Source organism: Seriola aureovittata, chromosome 10 (assembly GCF_021018895.1).
Source record: "Seriola aureovittata isolate HTS-2021-v1 ecotype China chromosome 10, ASM2101889v1, whole genome shotgun sequence".
NCBI lineage: Eukaryota > Metazoa > Chordata > Actinopteri > Carangiformes > Carangidae > Seriola > Seriola aureovittata.
This window is the reverse complement of record NC_079373.1, coordinates 13,713,005-13,728,669: the sequence shown is the minus strand read 5'-3', so window position 1 is coordinate 13,728,669 and position 15,665 is coordinate 13,713,005. Positions and strand designations below refer to the sequence as shown.

Below are 15,665 nucleotides of genomic sequence, written 5' to 3'. Positions count from 1 at the left end.
TATGTCCCAACAATGATACAGTGTTGCTAAAGATTTTGTGATGGAACTGTTGTTTCTTGTTATGAATTATATTGGACTGTTTGTTGTTACCTTCCTCCTTCAGTGAGTGTTGTCATGACATTGGCTCACTGATTGATTACCTGCCACCCCTGTTAACCAGTAAGAGACTGTTCTCTGCCTGGAGGACGTTATTTAATTTTTTTCAAATCTATGCTATTGTTGTTTGACTGTGGAGAAGATGGAGTGCGGAACAAAATATTAGTTCTTTGCAATGATCATTAAACTGCTAAAGTGAATCGTGTGCTCCAGTATTTCATTTGGGTTCAGGTGTTCAGAAGTGGCCCATTAACACAAGACACAAAAGCTCTGTCCCCATTGTACCACGAACAAAGCACAAAAAAAATCTACCAATTCACACACAAGTTAAAACAATAACCATTATACACAATATACAGAAGACAGCATGGTGGCTTAGCTGTATTCATCTTATGTGCTTTGTTTTACTATCAGTGTGACATTTACTGTATAGGCTCCATTTAATATGTCACTCTGAATCATTGTTTCCGTGACTGATGAATTTCGAGTCAAAACGAAGCATGAATCTATTACCCTCAGCGCATATATTACAGCACAAACAACATGTATATTTGACAGTCTACACTGGATCTCCATGGGTAGATCTGAGCCAAGGGAATGTGGCGCGGAAAATATGGTTATTTGCCCTCCATTCAAATGCATCACTAAGCCTTGTTTTGTTTATGCCTGTTGAATTCCACATTGAAGACTGAAACCTACCATTATCCTCTGTTCCCTGGCTGAGTTATTCATCTGGGTCTCCTGTCGTGTCTCTTAAATAAAAAGCCTGCAGCGACTCACCAACCTCCCACTCTTCAAGCACCGCAGGGTCTCTCACAAAGCTAATGGTCACACCGGGGCCTGTCAGCCTTCTCCAAAGCCCATCCTTTGTGCACGCTCTGTTCCAGTCTTACCCCTGCTGCCCTGCACCTTACTACAAATGTCAAAGAATATTGATTTGGCTCAGAGTGACAAAGTCTTCACTGAGATAGCTGCTTTTGTACTACTGCAATAAAGAGAAAGACCTGACCTTCATACGTGCTCCAGCTAGACATTATCAATATTTCATCTCAAACTAAAAATTTCCTGCAGGATTTCGGTTCTATGAATGATTTCAGGGATCATATCCAAGCTGCCAGCTGAACGACCACAGTGGTACAGTAATCGCAAAAATGCTGCCAGGTTGTGAGCAAGCCTCATAAATGCTGCTTCTCTGATGAACATGCCGTCTCTTTTAGAAACAAGCTTCTGAGGCAGTACAAATATTCCTATGAGCCTTTTAGCTTCTTAGAGCGGGAAGCAGAAGACACCAGCTATATTTCTGACTGATATCAGCTTCAAAAGAGCATCAGAGGAACGCCACAGACAAACAAAACTGAGGAGGAACAAAGAAAAACAAGAGGACAGCAAGTGGGTGTTGGCATTTGAAAAACCACACATAGTTTCAGCTTTCACTTGCTCAAGATTTGTGACATATTTTAGCACCAAACTGCTGGATGCAGAGCCACAAATTCAGAAATGACAGCTGTTGTTTGAACACCTTAATGTGCTTTGTGTCACGGATACAAAAATTGAATATAATGTCCCGATAAAGTGACCCATTATTTGTCAGCGTGAAACCAAAGAATGACGCTTATCAGAAGTGTAATGACGAATGACGAATTGTTGCACTGACTCAGTGTGGCATGATGCCCGGTTTCTCATGTCTTGCATGGCTGATATCTAATTGTTTCTGCAGAAAAACTCATTAGGAGTCAGTTGACTGGAAATTCTCGCAGGAGAATCACTGCAGTCATCTGATAACCTCCACGTTCCCTTTCAGAGGAGTTTATTCGAAATCCTCTTAGAGAGACAGCGAGAACAAAAAGCCTCTGATTTCCCTGCGGTGTAATGATATTAGTACACCTGATTATATTGTAGGAAGTCACAAACAAAATAGACTCTATGTAGCCTACTCTATACTGCTTTGTAGAAGTGTGACTTTCTTCTAAACACACTGATAGTAATACATCTGAAGGGCAAACAATGACTGATATAATTTATTCAGATGAATGACTTAGGTAATTAAGTGTGTGGGGCAAATCAAGTTTACACAATATCAGTTATTAGAATTCAGTAAATTCTGACTCTATGACTCTGATGTCTTTGTAAGTCCCTGATGGATGTGAACTTGTCTGGATGCCTCATCAGGTTTTTCCTGCAGTCATCAGTCTCAGTCATCAGTTCAGAGGCAGTTTGCCCTCTGCCTGTACTTGTACACATCCTGGTCCCTCTCCTCTTGCCCTACTTGCTCAGGGGAGCACTTCTCTGTAATGCTAGATGCATCCGTTGCATCTTCATCCCTCATTATTTTACCCCTCAAAGACCTTTGCTAGAAACAAGAGATGCTGCAATCTGAAAGAAAGGTTTAACTCTTTGTTGTGTCACACTGTGAGCTGTGTTGTCTAACTTTCTGTCTAGACAAGCTTTGATAAACTCGCCTAGTGTTCAACAAAGGACTGAAAAGTTTTAAATAAGGAACCCAGATTTCGTTGTTGCCAAGGAAGATGTAAATGAAATACAAACCTCTCTGCAGAGATGCCACTAAAATTCTCAGTGAGATCTTTTAGGCAATGACATGGTGATCATGAAAGCAGCTAAAATTAATATTTCTATACAAAAACAATGTATAACATGCTTGAAATGTGAAAGGTGTTGCTCGTAGTGATTAACCCACAGAATCATGACCTGACTCTGCAGCTCTCCTCAACTCTACAGAGCAATTTAGCATCTTTCAGCTCATTATTTTGTTTTTTCGCTCTTGTCAACTCTCGTCAACTCTCATCAGCATCACTTCCAGATGCAGCAGCAGGCTCTACATACTCACTGCATGCGACCTTCCCAGCACCAAACAGAAGACAGACAAAGTTAGCAATTAGCTGGAGCACAGGCAGATATTTGCCTCAGGAATCAGCAGAGACCAAGAGCTAAAAGGAGAGTGGATGTTGGAGTTACATTCATCAGATAGCCAGAAACACGAGTCTGGATGAATGCTAATGTTATTCTACTTGTTGGGTAAATGAGCAATTGTTTGCTAATGCGTTCAAAAGTGATGTGAATGTCGTGTTTACAGCTTATTTCCACTGCCCCCATGTGGCCAGAAAATCCATTTTTGTGGGTTTAATATTGACAAAAGGAACTAACAGTCTAACATTTATAAGGATCCACAAAGCAGACAGGATGCACTGAATAGATATTGTAGCACCCCCTGTGGCACAAATGATGCAATTTTCTGTGTCTATTCTAAACCAGTTTCCATATGTTTAACAGAGTTATTGTTATTGTTCTTACTGTAAACATTTTCTTTCATTTATTATTAGTCTAAATACAGTATGTGACCACAGCTGGTTAAAGAGTTGAAAAAAAAACTAATTTAAAAAGCTTAAAAAAATCGATTTTCGAATCGATTGTAGACGTAGCAGAGTTTGTCTTTCTAACATCTGCTTAAATAAATCTGTCTGATTGTTACACTAACAGCCAAAACTCAATTGCCCAGCTGATGGTTTCTCTTGGTACTTTACTGCCTGATCTGTTCCACTTTTCAAAGACTCAGCCTGTCTGTCCCCAGAGGCTTTCACCCTGCTACATAATGATTGATGGCCATTTCTATTTCATTTAAGAGTCAGGCTACAGAACAGGTAAATGAATTGTGGGTGGGTGCTTCTATTCTGTGAGAGGGGTGTTGAATACGGTGTATAAATTATCACAGTTTGACTGACATTTAATACCCTGATATTATTCTAACTGACAGACCCGAATTATGAGTGTGTTGCTCCAGAACAGCTCGGCTCAATTTGATTTTGTTGCAGATGACAACTTAACACACCTGATAAACAAGGAAATAGAAACTAATGTCTAAATTCTTGTAAGTAATAAATATTCGGATTCTTTTCATTTCATTTTTCTATTTCAGTTAGGCTTTTGTGTACCAAGGCCAAGAATTTCTTGAGAGAGTAAAAGCATCAAAAACAGTATCTTCAGTGCTGCAGGAGAAAAGTACCCTCTGGCAACCTATTAAAAACACATTTTAAGTGCAGTATGACAGTCAATGTTGATAATATACAAGAGAAACTGAAGAATTTTTTTTACCACTGTGGCCTCCGCTGCAGTCTTGAAGGAGTTCAGGTTATTCCAGGTGGAATGCTAAAGAAATCCATCAAACGATTATGTTGTGAGGTAAAATCAATGATGTGTTAAATAAATGATGTTGTTGAGTTGAAAGTGCATTAAATAAATGGCGTTAAGTGTGATGTTGGAATTAGTCCTAATCTAAACTGACAAGGTGCCTCTGTTGCTGCTGGCCGCGCTCTAAACTGATCCTGATCCAAGCTGAGCCTTTTAATTGCACTTGAGAGAAATATAGTAAGTGTACATTTTTCTACCAAACATTTCATTAGTCATGAGGTTTCTTTGTGGAACTAAATACAAAATGAAGTACTTGAACATGCTAATGAGACGAGAACACTGATTATCAACCAACCTGCTGTTGTGAGAAGTATACTTCAGCCCAGTAGTAAAAATCTACAGTGAAGCTGCAGTTTGGTGTCACTCTCTCGTGTGTGGAAAGAAACTTACAGTCTGTGGGAGGAAGTCAGTAAGGAAATAAAAACTGCAGTCATTATTAATTGTCAAAGTACGTTGTGCTGAGTGATCAGTCTGTTGCTGAAGCTGGATTGGTGGGAGGCTGGTAATGGAGTTGGCCATCTGACTCTGAGACTGACTCTCTGCAGCCTGAAAACACATATTGATGTGCTACTGCTGCAGTTACTTACCTCAGTGCAGCTTTGAGGATCATTCTAGTGTGTTATGAAGTTACAAAGTCAGTGTGTTAGCAGATTTTAGCAATCACTACATTGCTTGTATATAATATTTATATGTTTAGACTTGATTATATTTGTTTAGCATGTTATCTTTGTTAGCTGCATTTATATCCTTCTGTAAGTTTGTTCTCTGAGTATAAGTATGCTTGTCAAAGGATTGCCTTACATCATAGCCCACAACATTCAGTGTTATTTATCCTAGAATAGAGTACAGAATGCACCAATACACACATGTAGGTACAAGGTTGCAGATTGTTAAGTTATAGGGGAGACAATTTGAACAATTTGGGAACTTGGGGAATTCATACTATATGTATAGCTGCTGGCGAGATAATCAGTAACACATGAGCAATAACCAACTGCAATAGCCCACCAAGCTAGTAGTCTTGCTAACTGCCAGTTATCAAGTTAGCTAGCTCACAAATATCATGAAGGGACCAAAGCCAACAAGTGCATCCCTCTGACTTCCAATACACTATCTGTGGCACTCAGTCCCAAATACAAATACATGCTTCCAATTTTAAACTGGACACTGTGCTGCTGAAGTGATGACACTGAAGTAGCAGAAAATGAACATTATATTAAATCGCTCTGAAAATGGCCATATATACAAAGAACAAACACATTGCATATTTATATACAAAGCAAATAAATGCACGTTTGTACAACATATGTTTCCTGATCTTGATTTGGATCAACATGAAGTGTCATCCATGTCACACATACATGTGCTCACATTAAGAAACAACACTGATTAGCTCGATGTCAGGGGAATAAAGAAGCTGTAGCTGCAGGAAACAGGTGGCTCTTTCTTTTTTACCAAATGAGAATATTTTGGTCACCTGCCCTGGACTGAGCTAAAGTTTGGACCGCTGTGGTTGGCTTCTGGGCTTAGTTCCGCTAGGCGCAGGGTCAGCGTACCAGAGTGCCATAATTACATTTGGCTCCCCCTCCCAAAACAGGATTAGATGCTTTGTGGCCAAGAGGCCTTTATAATTGCCCCTGATTACCAGTTGCCAGTGCAGTGGAGAGAAAGGTCAGTTGGTCTGCCGTTCAGACACCCTTTTGGCCCATAATCCCTCAACACCCCATGTCTGTGTCATCCCCTCCCCCCTCCACACTTCTGAGCATGCACAGTGATCTGGATCATTGCTGTTGTCTCTTATTGTCCTAATCTTAATTGTTACTCTTTTGCATTCACTGTTCAGTGGATAGAAAACAGAAAACAAAGCAATACTGCTGCTGATGTTGAAGCTTTGCCTCCATGTATGTGGTCTATGTTTCTCCTTTCAAGGAACAGAGCCACGGTTCTCTCATTATCTGCTGCTGAAAACATGTGACCTTGTTTGGTACCACAAGAAAATAGACGTAGCGATGGTGCATTGTCTGAAAGCAACTGCTTTCTCACTCTATCTCATTTTCATCCCTCGTTAAGCTTCGTAATGCCTTTGAAAAATTCCCTCAAGTCTCCTCAGTGTTTTTCTCCCCTAACGGAGGGATTCCGCCCCTTTTTTTTAATACCAGCTTTTGTTTGCTGCTGAAAAGGAGCCGCTTGTACAGAAATAATTAGCTGTATTATGTGTAGAGATATAGGCATCTCTCATCCGAGGTGAAAATCCTCCCATTCATCCTTACTTCGTGAAAGTCCAATGTATCTTTCGACTTAAGCTTGTCAGCACAGATGGTTTTACTCCATAGAAGGTGAATTCAGCGAAAATGTGAGGTAAAGTGAGATAATTTGATATGGCTTGGCACTGGCTTTGTTCCAGACATTTTGCATTCATAATATCTGCATATTCAGCTGAATCACATGGAGGTATTGTTGTGGTGCTATACAGTAGACTCCTGGGTCACTGAACTGGCTTCTTGTCTAATGTGAACACTGCCTGTGTTATGCCTGTCCATTTTTCATTCTGCCTGTTTTATAACTTGATGCGTCTCTTTTATTCACACTCTATTACTGAAAAAAGCTGAACTGTGGCAGAGAAGTACATCTTACAATAATTCATTTAGTGAATTTCCAAACAGGCGCACTCCTGCAGTCACCAGGGGATACTTGGCAAGATTGTGGATGAGCATAAAAAAATACAAATTCTGACTTTACAATATTTGAATACCCACATGTTTGTATTCAGAAGAAAAATAAACACACTATTGGATTACATAACGTTGTGATTCTGCTCTTTACTATATTATAAATTGTTTAGAGCAGAAACAATTAGTCGATGAATTGATTAGTCTATCATCTCAAAACTGAAAAAATTATATAGCCTATAATATTTTGATAAGAGATTAGTCATTTATTAAAGGAAATAAATGAGTGGTTCCAGTTTCTCAGTTATGAGGATTTACTGTACCAAATATCTTTTAGCTTTAGCTTCCTTTAGCTTCTTTAGCTTGACTATTTTCTGACAATTTAGAGACCAAACACTTAACTGATTAATTAAGAAATTAATCAATAGATTAGCTGATAATGAAAATAATTGTTAGTTGCAGCTCCAGTATTGTATTGTATATACAGTACATTAGTACACTACAATATCCATCAACCATCTAGCTATGAGCGTCTGACTGCACAGGAACACACCTCAGATTTCCAGTGACATTAGTCAATTTTAACATCTTAGGACCAAGAGCACCTGGAAACTAAAGTAGTGACATACTGTTTAGCTCTTACCATCTTTTTTTTTCTTTTTTTTTTTTTACAATGCAGCCAATTACAAAAGTGTCCTCTTCTCTCACTGAGGCTGGGTTTAAAATCTGCAGTCTCATAAGAAATCCCTTTGACTCTTCTTTAATGATTACTTTCTCTTGTAAAGCCATGTTAGCTGCCTCTGGATGAAGGACTCTGAGTGGGGCTTATAAAAGATTTATATGAGAAATGCCACTTTAAAAAGTGTTAGTGAAGTATCACAACATGTGTGCTATTGTTCATTGTTGGGTGCAGCCATCCCACCTCCTGAGGTCCTTGGCTTTTCAGATAATGTGAATGACCCAGTGTGACTGTTTGTTCTCCAATTTGTTCTGCAGTTTCTCCGGATCCTGCGAGGTGTCTTTGGCTGGAAGCAGTGCTGCCTCTAGAGCTGACTGAATTGCTTAACTGGGTGAGAAATGAAGATTTATCTGCACATCTGTGAGGCACACTGGGTTCACAGTCACACAGTGTATCTTAACCTCTTGGTGAAAGCAGTTGAGCGTACAACAAGTGGAGAGAAAATGACATATTTGAAGTTTTTGTTCAAGCAGAAATATACGGTTTTATATCCATTGCTTGTCATAGCTTTTCGTTTCGTACACACTTGCAATAGTGACTTGACTTTTTCTGTGCTTATTTAGACTATTTTATTTATTCAGGCTCAAGCCTCACACTGTCGCCCAAACTGCCACTCCACCTTCATTTCCTGCCCGGCCCCAGCGCGGGCTCTCCCTCATCTGACCTCTCACACAGTGAACCCCATGAATGGACAATAGTGCCCTTCAGTGGGGCCCCATGACCATAGCAAAGCCTGCAGCTGGAGCACATAGCAAGGCTGCCCTGGCCCGAGGGCACGCAAACAGCTGAGAAAGATCACTGAACTGCCAAGGGGATTTTTTTTTTGGAAATGCTCAGGGATCCACAGATGTGAAGGATGAAAAGTGGCCTCGACACCATGCGAGAGGATCAAGAGCTGGAGCTGTTTATTAGATGCCGAGGAGAAGCAACCTTTAACAGGTGCTCAGGGGCTGGATGGTGGATCTGGAGCTGGACTGCATGAGGATGAACCTCTGGAAAGCCCCGGGCTATTTTTCATAAAACAAAGGAAGCAGGGGATTAGGTCAGTTACTATAAAATCCACAGGATTTCTTCCTGGATGTCAAAAATAATAAAAAGAATACTATGTTTTTGGATGAAGGAATGAAAAGGTAATTCTGTTTTTAGTTTTGAGGTGCTTTACTTAAGTATTTGGATTTTATGCTACATTATACTTCAATTTCACTACATTTCAGAGGGAAATATTGTAGTTCAGATAGATAGATAGATAGATAGATAGTTGATTTAATGGGGTTATGAAGCTCACTGATGGAGTATTGACCTTTGCATTGCTTGGGTAATGAATGATCAGGGTCTCTTAGTGAACATGAGTCTATAACATGCTGTCAGAGCTTCCTCTGACATCTTTGTATCGTAACTTTGGCATCTAAGCGATCACTGTTTGGTGATTAGGAGCTTGTTTTGGAGCCTCGTTCTTTCCCCCGAAGGGTTTCTAATTAGATGAGAAAATCAATTATGACTAAAACACACCAAACATGTCTTATCTTCATTTGCCAGGGAGATTTTTTGGTAGTTTGTGCCATGGGGCAAGTGCAAGCAAAAAAAATATGCTAATGAGGAAGCAAGGAAGAAAATACAAAAAAAAATCAGTGTGGGAATAAATCCAACAGTGTAGTCTTTCGACAAGATAAACATGATTAAAATTCTGCCATCATCATCATCATCATCATCATCATCATCATCATCATCATAAACCTTCCTTCCCCTCTAGTCCTAAAATGATATGCTGTCCAAGAAGCCATTTACTCCAGCCAGCCTGGCTGCACAGTGAAGTCGTCCAAATACTTGCCAGTGCCCCTGCCCTGCCTCTCCAAATGAGTTTTCATTAGCATAATGGTGTGTGCTGCTGCTTGGTGATTTCTTTTAATCAACCCTGGAGTCACTCGTAATTAGTAACAGATGACTAATGGATTCTGATGGACACTCTTGGCATCCTCTGACTTATCCTCGGCTGATTTTATACTAAGAGCAATGGCAGCTGCGGCTGACAAATATATTCATATCATGGGATTGTAGGCGAATTTAAATAGGTTGACATAGATTTTAAAAGAGCTGTCTCGTCGTGAATTCAGCACATTTTCACATTCACTCCTTTCTCAGCCATTGTCACTCAGCACCGGCTGTCTTGAGCACATTTTTAGCTCATTGGATCTCAGATTTGACATCAACCTAATCCTCCCCCGCAGGAAAAAAACACTGTCCTCTGAGTTGATTGGAGGAAATTGACATTCCCTTCGCTGTTTCCATCTTTGACTGTGTCTCACAGCTTTGTTTCTCCACAGGACATGTGGTGATTGGAGTTCTGAAAGGTAATAGGAGGAATAATATCCAGCAGTGCAGAGACACAGAGTGAAAGACTCATTGCTTCTGCAGAGAGGAGGGGAAAAGTTGTTAAAATTCATAGGACAAAAAAAGGAATCAACTTCAGAATACATTACACAGCATCGACTGTTCCAAGGACAGGAAAGGTCAGACTGCTCATCTGGCACGCTGTCTAGCAGTCAGTGGGACGGGTGGGACCACATTGCACAAGAAAAACTGGGGATTAAAGCTGCAGAATGGCTAACTCCAAATCCATACACACAATCTGTGATGGCTTCACTGCATCACTGTCCACATATATACATACATCTGTCCCTTGACAGTATGTATGGGCTTTTATATCTGTGGCACAAGCGAGCCCATCCACAGTAGCCACTGACCCATTTCTCCTTTCAAAATTACCAGCCACACAACGCCCCGATGCTCCTCTTCACTCGGTTGCTCTGACCTTTGATAGAGAAAGACTTAGAGATCATGTACCCTGCAGATTGAGAGCTTGTCTCCTACCTAATCTGTCCTGAGGCTGAGATTGATGCTGTCCAGGGCTTAGAAAAGTTCAATACAGACATGTTCTTTCAGCAGAAATTCAACAGGATGTGTTACAGCAGGACGGAAAATTACCAAAGTTGTTTAATCACGGATTGATAAGAACAATGGTTTCCCAGGAGACCAGACTACCACGCATTTAACTTCCAGACATGCAGTGTCACTCTTTGTCATTGTGTTTGCTTACTGTTTCTTAAATATACACAGTTCCCCTTATTTTCTCATGATTTTACACTCTATCGTCCTCTAACCCTCGGCTCTAAGCGTACACTGGCTTTTCTTCTTCAGAGACTCTTGTACATAGTTATCGCGAAGCAAGATTAAATTCATGCAGAAACCCCACCCAGCCCGCCTCTCCCTCCTTCCAAGGGACTCGCTATTTCAACACAGGCCGGGAGGCTGGGTGTATATATGAGTGAGAGCCACACCCCGCAGCTGTGCACCTGGAACTGCTCCCATTCCTGCATGGCAGTGAACCCACACACCTGTTCACACCTGAGGCCTGCGCCTCTGGACCGCCACCTCCTCGCCTGCCTTTGTTTCATCCATCACCTCATGAAACTGACACAAGCTGAGAGAGCAGGAGGTACAGGAAAAAAACAGAAAAGAAAAAGGTGTCAGGACTATCTATGTCTGAGCAATGTCAGGTATGTAGCGGTCAGAGCTCCATGAACCGAACATTATATGGAGCTGTCCATTATCTGGTTTGATTAGACATCTGTACTATTTTTCACATCTCTGTGTTATGTCGCCCAGCCAGTTAAGCCGACACCTAACACAACATGTCGGCAGGATGAATTCCAGGTAAATGGTTGACTCGTTTTCCTCCTTGGAGAGGAGCTCAAGATAGAAAAGGGCCCTATCATTTTTGTCAATAACTTTCACAGTGAAAGCAACAGGTGCTGCGTGATACTCTGCAGCTGTGTGTTCTTTATCACATCACTGATCTGTATTTATGTCTGTGTACTCTTGGTTATTTTATTAAGGCGGCTTTGCAGGAAAGATATGAGAACAGGTTCACTGAGGAGGAGCTGGAGTGCTGTGTCGGCTTTGGATGAGAAAGGTTCAACTAAATTTGAGGATTTATAGTTTCCAGCATCTGATTTCCTCTAATTGGGCAAGCACTCATAATGTCTCTCTTTCCATTCCCATACTTTTACTGGATATAAAATACAGAATATAATGTGTAATATATAACAAAAATATAGTTATTAAATATTTCAGATCATTTTAGTGTAAGCATAAAGTCACCCTGGATTGGACAAAATCTAAATTGTCTTTGACAGCAGAGAGTTTTAATTTCCAACTTCAACACTAAGATTTTATGCATTTTTACATAAACCCCTTAAAATGTCGGAAAGGTTCCGCATGTTCTTAATTATAAAGTCAACTTTTAATTACTTGGCTTTTCCACTGAGCTTTTAATGATATTACGGAGGCTACCTCAGCTGTTATCACATGGTCAAAAAGAATATTTTACCACAAACAGAGTTTCATATCTCACATCTCAGCAATAATCAATGTCCAAGTAGGAAATAAACTTAAAACATCTTGGTCATAAATCAACAATAGTTTAGTAATTGAAAACCTAATCTGCTTCATCAGGACTCTTTAAGTTTGGTTTGATTAAATGACTGTGGCATCTCCTTGCCAACATGAACAAACAACTCAGCAGCTGTCATCAGATTATAATTTAGATTCTCATATTGTTCAGTTCTGATTGCGTAAAAATACCTGGCATCACCTTTTTCCACACACAGCCCCACCCTCTTCCAACCAGAGATAAGCCTGAAGAGAAAATCAGCCTCATGTGAAACAAGTTAATGTGCATCCTTTCTAAAGAATACTTGTATAGAATAAAAAATCTGTTTAATATAAAAGTTAAAACTTTTTTTACATTTGATCATAATGCTTAAATAACAAGAGTTTTGTTTCTATTTGTTGTGAAATGCTTTTGATCAGCTGTCAATGTGCCACATGGGTGACTGTGTCACACTGCAAAAACAGCACAAACACTCTTTGCTAATGACTTGACCACCCCAAACAAATCTGGGAGGTCTGAGCTCGCTCAGTTGCTCCACAGTGGGGCTCCCTGCTCTCCTTCATGCCTGCTGACAGGTATCGAATCAGACCATCTGTTGTGCTCGCTCACTGGTGTTTCACCTCAACAAACTGGATGAATTTAACAGGGGAATCATCTACATCTGTGAGGGATGACCACCGGCATGCACAAACACCACAGAGAAAACAGTGGACTGCAGGAAAAACACAACTGTGGATACTCCTGATGACATCAACCTGTAATGTTCAACTTTTCGTTTCCCTCAACCTGCCTCAACAGCTTCTGCAAACAATTAGTTTCCTACATGTCCCAGAATGACTTTCAACAACTCCCAGAAAAGGAACCCAAAGATCTCCTGTTAATCTGTGGCTTATATCTGACATAGTTAGCTTGAATTTGGATCTTAAATATTTTTTCTTAAAGACTGCTACTCATGGTTGTGTATTTTCCCCCCTCTGCTGATAATCAGAAGATTTTTCATCATCTTGGCTTCACATTTGATCTAGAAGTTGCTGATGGTGAAGAAATAAATATCAAATAACTCACTTTACTCCAGTTTCTAGCACAAGTTTTTTACTTTGAACTGTAATGCCTGTCCCTTGTCAATGCAAAACTCAACTACAAGTAATAAATCACTGCTTTTTAAAAAATATTAGAATATGCTCAAAATGTATGTGTATATGCAAGTAAATGTATATGCAGTATTTTCTAGTTATTTGTAGAGAGACAAGGTACTGAACAGACCTGGCATCATGTTAATATATAAACAATTATCAATTATAAGAAATACCTTTTGGTCATTTTTAAAAACTGAGGATTTCATGGTTCCTCTGAGAAAAATATTCCGTCCAAACCCAGATCAAATTCACTTTGTATAGAACAGCTTAAACAGTAGTTGCACTAAATATATTGACTTTTGCTGTGTGAATATAACTGTGAAATAGCTTTTTATTTGAAAATAATGCATTGTTCATGATGTGAGCAGAGGTTGTTGTTGTTTCAGGGGTGGTGGTTGCTGGTTTATATTTTAGGAAACCCTGAATTTTATAAACAAATTTAAAATAACATAACATAACATAATTGACTGAATGATATACAAAATAGTAGGACATAATCATTTTCTGATTTGTGCATAATTAGTTATTATGGAACTCTAGCTGCTTAGAAAATATGTTGACATGACTTTACAGAAACTTTGTTTGTTGTTCAAAATGACAAAATGAATCCAAGAACTGAAGGTACATTTGCCAATATCTGTTTTGATTTATTCTTTCATTTTCTACGACATGTTGGTTCGATTATCATCATGATCTAAGTTTATTAGAGAATAAAGCAGTGTGCCTGAGAAAACAATACCGCCAATAGCACTGGAATGTGTCAACAATGAGCGCTGTTGTCAGTTTGAATGTCAGCCATGCGTCTCTGCTGGGAACGTATGTATCGTTCCAGTTTGGCACTGATCCCACTGAGGTACCTCCAAAAGGAGGCCACCTTTCATTCTCCTCAGTCCCTAAGAATAATAAACGTTATTCTCTCTAGTCTTTATTTGTATGTGACCAGTACTCTATATTAGCCAAGGCCATCACTGGTGTGAGCCCAATTAGAGGTCTGAGACCGCCCCAAGGGCTTTTTTTCTGCTCTGTGTTTTGGGAAGCCAGTTGCCAAGCACTGCCATGTGCACTGAAATCATTAGCAACTCTCTGGCACGTCACTCTGGGACTCTAAATACTTTAATTCTCTATGGTTGCCTCTGCATTGACTAGTTGGTCATCCACAAATAACACAGGCTTTTCTCTCTGAACAAGCATCCAGTGTGCTGATATCGAGCTCTGTTTAACTGTTTATGTTGTTGTCACATGAAAACTTTAGCTGCCCAGGTCTAATTGGCTGAACCATTACATTTATTAGTCCTTTTATTTTTATTAGACCTTTTATAGGTTTCCCCTAAATCTGCCTTTGAACGGCTTCATGTGTTACACCTTCAGTTCTTTGAACCGAATACAGAAACTAGATGCGGTTTCAGCTCATGTAATGTAGTATTACTGTGAAATTCATGCCAGGTTCAGCTGTAACATCATCCTTGCCAAACCTGCTGGTAACTGAAGAGGGAGAAAACATTGCATAAGGTAGATGTCTCTTTATTCTACACATTTTCATAGCATCGGACACAATAACATGCCGAAATCTAACTCGGATGGTATAATAAATCAAGCACACTCAAACCACACAGAAACTACAGAAAATGAAAGGTCAATGACTGAAGTCAACAATTGTTACATCCGTATCAGAGACACAGCTGGATTGTTCAAAACAGACCCAAAACACTTGTGGTCTCCTGCAACAAGTGTTCACAGTGCAAGACCACCCACAGAGTCAACGCTCTCTGACAAAATCACAATTTGTTTTTATTGCTCCAGGCTAAAATATTGTAAAATTCCACCTGAATCCTGTGAAGCTTCAGCTGCTACAAGATATATGAATGTTTGCAACATGCCAAACCTGAACTATTTATTGATGTGAAGATCTTGGTTTCCAAGGTCAGTGTTTATGATGAACGTAGACAGTTACATACTACAGCTAAATATTCTAATTCACAACAATACCACAACATTACATTGCCATGTTATCACGACAAAACTGGACAGACATGTATGCCAAATGAATACATGTAGAATAACTGTTCACTAATTAATACTAGTTATTAGACCTGCGTGACCCTGTGAAATCGTCACAGCACTCACCTATGAGAGGTACACTGGGGTGTAAATGATCTTCCTCGTCTCCTGTCCATTTGTGGGATTAATCAGGTCTGATTCCTGGGCTTCCCTGTGGAGTTTCAACAGCCACAACCTGAAACATGTTGAGGATGTGATGTTAATTTAGAGAAATCAAAAACATGAAAGAGGCGCAGCTATCTATAGTTAATCAGTACTCCACCCAATCATCATATGAATCATTAGGCATTAACATGAACTGTCAGTCACTGAAA

General features: G+C 39.8%; 1 long non-coding RNA gene across 1 annotated transcript in view; it reads right to left on the bottom strand.

The window, feature by feature from the left end:
* Positions 1–15,665, bottom strand: part of LOC130176136 (uncharacterized) — an 81,127-nt gene that overhangs the window by 43,051 nt on the left and 22,411 nt on the right. The window contains exon 2 of the long non-coding RNA XR_008828839.1: positions 15,418–15,526. This is a non-coding gene — a long non-coding RNA (uncharacterized LOC130176136). The remainder of the gene's footprint in view (positions 1–15,417; positions 15,527–15,665) is intronic.